Genomic DNA, 6,000 nt, shown 5'->3' on the forward strand with positions numbered 1-6,000 from the left:
TGAATCAATGTCCATTTCTTTAAATAAATATATTTTATATTGTAATGAACATCAATCATAGTATTAATATAAAATACTTAATTTATTTTTTTTTATATTAAGATTTCTCTCTAAATATTTACACACATTTAATTGAAAATCTAATTCTCAATTGATTCAATCTTGGATGTGCAGGATATACACAGATGGTTCGAACGCAGGATACATTAAGTCACGTTTATCTTACATGGTACAGTTAAAGAGTGGAGCCGTTGACCTCTCAGTGTTTGCCTCATTAAACCCGGCTTGTTTGCTCTCAACCAGGAAAACTGAGCTGTAAATTCTTACAAGAGATGCCACCTGCTGCAGCGGGTTCAAGGCTGACAAAAGGGGGGGCAGTGCAAAACATCTGAGGTCACCTTGTTTGGTGAAAAACAGACGGTGAGAACGAAAGCGTTCTTGAAGTTGGACTTGGACGGCGTAACCCAAAGATTAGCAGGTCATTAATTGTACAATAATAGAGACAACGGGGAATCAAGATCGACTCAGAAGCAAACCAAACCTCTTTTGTCATCAGCCATCATTTGTTTTTGTATATTTTCATTTTGTTTTGTGTTTCTGATGTTTTTTCGTTGTGACTTTAAATATTCACTTTAAATATACTTTTTTTATAAGTAGGTTTTTAGCAGAAATCATTTCAATTTCCAGCGTCTAATTAAAGATTAGTATAAATGATCTGCAATTTAAATCTAGTTCACGCTGAACTCTTCCATGTCAACAACGATGACACTCAAGACAAATAGAAAAGGCTTTTTTTGAATCAGGGGTCTTTTTAACGTCTTTGACAAATCAAATTGCCTCAGGGTTTGTACATTTTTATTCCATTTGTGGAGATAAAATTAAGTCAATTAAGTAATTCATTTCAGTTTATATAAGTCGAGGAAGGGACGTCATCTTTCTACAATGTCAGATGAAGAATAAAGATAATCTATTATTAATTAATTAATGAAAAAAAAAACACATGGAGAAATAAGATTAAAATTGACCAAATTCACAACAAGTTTGGATAAAAGATATAAAGTTAAGAAAGTTAAGATATAGACGGTTAAGAATATTTTTCGGCCTGTGACACAGTCCCGACCGTCATTTTCTCCCGTTCGACTCCGGATTCAATTCCACGGTTTACTTACTTACAGTAAGGGCAGCGATGCAATATTTGAACACCCAGTGGTGAGCTGATGAAATTGCATCTTGCAGTTGATAAAGGAATCTACTGTGTCTAACTATGTCTGAATACTGATGTGGAGATTTGCTAGAGGGTCACTCACGTTGTATGATGCATCTCATATGGAAGTTTTCTGACTTAATTATGAGTCGCTCCGAAGAGTTTGCAGTGTTGTAAAGTTTGTCAAGGACAATTCTGTTTGTACTTTAAGGATAAATAGAATGAACATGTGACCCGGAAAAGTTTGACATGTTTATTTGTGTGTTTCAACTTTGTTACAGGAGTGAAGGAGGACTCGAAGGTGAGACAAGGGAGGACGACGATGACGTGCTGTGGAAACCACTGACGGTAACGGCTGGAAACAAACAACAACAGCCGGATTCAACTTTGAATGACTTTAACTTTCGGGAAGACATCATGACACCATTTCCAGGCTTGACGTAAAACACAACTGTTCTGGCAGACTGTTTGGGAAACATCCACGCAACTATGGGATCTTTGACCCGCTTTACCAACAGCACTGGCTCAGACTTTGGGAAACCCGTTGTTTCCTCAAAAAGAAGGCAATACTGTAAATCTCAGCGCCGTCTCATCCAAGCTGGAATTCCATCTCTTTGATGGAGTCCAGCGAATCACAACACGCCGGCTCCTCTGATAAGTCCGCGCCAAGAGAAACACTGACGTCACCACAACAACGGCCTGGACCCAGTAATGACCCAGTAATGGTTATTGATGATTGATGTCACGGAGGATAGAAAAATCATCACGTTATCAGAAATGTTAACAGATTCACAAGCGATTCATCGTGAATCACAAACATGTGAAGAAGAAACATGTTCACAGATTAACATTATGACCACATAAACCACTTTGTTTAACTACGATTTTCAAAGTATGCTCAGTCTGTTTACCCGGCTGGTAACTTCTAGGACTATTTTCTTTTAAATGTTCGTCAATAAGAATAAAACATTGTGACATAAAAGGCACATGGCTTTTTAGCATTTGTTTTGTGTAGATATTTGTCAGGTTAGGAATCAGACTTGGAGCTGAAACTCAAAGGACAGATATCAATCATTTTACTTGTACAAGGAGAGGGCCAATACAGAACGTTCATTCTTATCTCAGTCCGATTTCTCTCTGAAGCAAGAACTGTTTCGGTTGCATCTTTATGCTCTATCGTTATTGATTATCCTAGAGACGTAAAATAAAGTAACAATTGGATAAAAAACATTTTGTTTTCTGCTCAAACCAAGCAATGCTTGAAAGAAAGGCAATAATGGAATGTGTTAAAATATGTTGTCAGGTAAACGTGATTACACAGTTCAGTAATTTTTATCAGTATTAACGCAAAAAAATGCCATGAAGTCAAACTAAAGTTTTATCTGTTTTTTGTTAACGCATTCATTATTTGGGGTTAATTGGCCATCTTACATAAAGGGCCAGATCTTTTCCACAGTAGCATTTTCTACCAATTTCTCTATTTATTTGTAATAAATTAAGTTACATTAACATCAGATAGTGTTACAAACCTTTTTTGCATGATTTAAATTATATTTATTTGGAATGGAAATTTGATTTTTGTAGTGCGGAAATTAACCAATCGACATTGAATTAGAACTGTAGCGATTTATTCTTACATTTAGTTCCAAAAGAATCCTGAAAACTGAAGTGCAAAGCTCATTGTTTTCCATAAGAATTACGTCAAGATGAATCTTTTGTAGTTATTTTCACAAACTGTATGGAGCAGAACTCAGGTGAGAGGCTCAAGCAAAATTCAGAAGTGGTGATATAAAAGTACAATTTAATTCATCAAAGTCCAAACACAAACAAGAGTCCAAAAATCTCACAAGAAATGTCCAAAACCAAATACTCCACCAACACTAGGAATAAATGGGAAAAAGGAAAAACCAGAAAAGGTGTTTTGAAAACTAAACAGAAAAGAGAGGTCAAAAACAGTCTCAAAGGACAACGAGTGCAAATGGCAAAAGCCCAATAGAAGTGAAGAAACACGTGCGTAGGAATAACTGACATTTACCAATGTTTGGAAACGTTTTGTCCTGCACACTGGTCTGGAGGCAGGTGGTAGAACTACAGCAGCCAATTGCATGATCAGATCAGGCCGTGTGCCGTCACTCAAGCCCCACCGGAGACTGAAGGAGAAAAGAGGAAGTCACCAAACAAATTAAAACAACAATAAAAGTAAAACATCAAAACTATCACAACAAAAACACCTTGGACACCTTCTACCAGTTCACAGGCGAGATCTGAACTGCTATATCTTCGTGACGGTGTCAGGTCCTCTCACATATCACTACGATAATATTTTGTTATATTTCTCTTTGAATGTGAGCAATGACTTTAACAATCGTCGTTTGTTCTCTCCATTTGGCAGATTAATGGTGATCTAATAGGATCAAGGAAAGCAGACATAAAGGGTAATCCAACACAACAGTCGCTGTATCGGTTAACAACCGCTTGTACGTTTCACCAGATGTCACCGCTGTGCTCTGAAGCCTTCTGTGAGCTTCTCAGCTTCACGAAAGCTCTTAAACAAATGTGCAAAGTCAGCGCGGATCAAATCGAACAACACCCGCATTTGGCAGCCGCCGCTGGATTTTTCAGAACTCCAGTGGGTGTTTAATTAATGGGACATTCCGAGCGATCGATGGCGGGTCTCACTATCACACAGGTGGCGGGACCCGGAGCTGCTCGAACTTCTGTGTCACTGGATCTGTTTGTCTGCGGACGCTTGAAAGTATTCTGTCCAGTTGCAAGCTTATAAATAACTGTTCCTGTGTGCCTGGATCCTCCAGAGCGGCTTTGTCATTCTCTGCCTCATAAAGAGGTTTTGAGGTGCTTGACTGTCACCTGGATTTAAGTATGGAAACTCATAAATTCCAAACTTCCCTTTCCGAAAACACTTTTGCCAGCTCCTGCTGAGGGACCCGGAGACTCTCGGGAAGGATTGCTCCACTCCAAACATTTTGCTCCTCCTGAATGCAGGAAACAAAGAGCGACATCAGGAGTGAAAATATGCTTTTTAGCAGCTCCTTGATCTTTCTTTCTTTTTTTTTTTTTTACAGCAATCCATTTTTTATTTTGTTGGCAGTTTCAGTTTCTGTGTAAATAAACTGTTGATTCAGCTTATTCTTCCCAAAAGCCTCTCATTATCCCTCCAAAAATCCACCCGGTATGAAAAATTCTGTCAGATACCAAGAGGTTGATCCAACTTCCTTCTCTCTAGAAAATATAAGAATGTGTTTAGAAGGATGGAAGCTGTTATTTGCTTGTTATGAATCCTATAATGAGAGTTTCAGTTTCACACTGTAAGACAGTACACTTACTTACGCAGTGCTCAAATTTCAACAGGGTAGTACTGTCTCAAATCAAACTCTGCTGCTACACACTTACTGGAAATGACTCGACAGCTTCTTCTTCTACTACTTTGCAACGCTGATTGTAACCAGCCATTGGAACGCTATCGCTGACACTTGACGGCGGTTTTAACCAATTGAAACGTTATTAAGTTGTGTTTCATTGTGTTGTTATTGTTGCTGTGTTGTTTTTTCTCACACTGCTCAATGTAGATGCACTCGTGTACTCAAAATTTTGAGCGTGATTTGGGACACACTGGGTTTCTTAAGGAGCCAAGGTCTCAAGCACACATTATGATATGATTTCTGTTTAAAGGATTCAAATGAGGTACTTTGATATTGTTTTCCACTAAATTATGTTAAGTAATGGACAGTTTAACAAAATGTTTTATTTGCTAGCAACCCTAGCCACACTCATTACTAGAAAGTACTTCAGATACTTTTTATACTTTAGAAGATTTGAAAAATTTAGGACAGAAAAACACTGAATGAGTTAAAACACTGAGTTAAATGTATGAATTGTCTGTTGTGATGCGGTAAAGTTGGATTAATCCACTCCGTCTTCATATTAATTTGCAACAGATGATTTTTAGAAAATGTTCTGAAATTAAAAGTGGAAATTATACTGGTCTAATAGAAATATCCCGTAGTGATCAGGTTCAGGTTTTTACTGAATTTAAACATGAAATAATCATCTTATTATATCAATGTGATCTTTAAACGTGAATTACACTTCTGTACAGTCTATGCTATTCATCTTAAATTAAATTTAAAAAAGTAAAACGCTAACAGTTATATAACAAGCAGGCAAGTGTAAGATCCATGCAGCGCTCAGAGAAAGTTGTTTTGGCTCCAGCAGGTCACACCTGAGGCTCAGGTGATAGTTTTTCTTCCCCTTCTGTCACAGAGATACATCATAAAGCTTCTGAACACCAGTTTTAGCTCGAGCTGGATTTTTCATGTTTGCCTGTCTCTCTGTCAGCTGACATCTGAACCTGAGAAATGTCTGTGAGCGGCCGCAAGCTGGTCTCTGCACAGACTTACAAGGGCCCAGCATCAAAGATGGTTGTAAATATCTTATAGATGAGCGAGAATATGTGGGGGGCAAAGGAATGTCACATGTCAAAAATAGATGCACGAGCTGAGCCACTTATTCCTGAAGAAGAACCCCTCCTGCTCACGATCCCTCAGGCTTTTTTTTTTCCCACACTCCGCAGAACCTTACTGGAAGATGGCTTTTTAATTGTGTGTGTTCTTCAAACAATGTTTGTTAAGACTCTCTAAAGAACTTTACAGGTCTGAGCTTGAACCTCTCTGTGCTCCTGAGCTCTTATACTAAACTTTCACAAACCATCCATCACGACTGATTGTACACTCTCCAGGTCATTCTTCATATATCTCGTAATCTTTATTATTTTGATG

Source organism: Callionymus lyra, chromosome 4, assembly GCF_982586985.1.
Source record: "Callionymus lyra chromosome 4, fCalLyr1.hap1.1, whole genome shotgun sequence".
Lineage (NCBI taxonomy): Eukaryota > Metazoa > Chordata > Actinopteri > Syngnathiformes > Callionymidae > Callionymus > Callionymus lyra.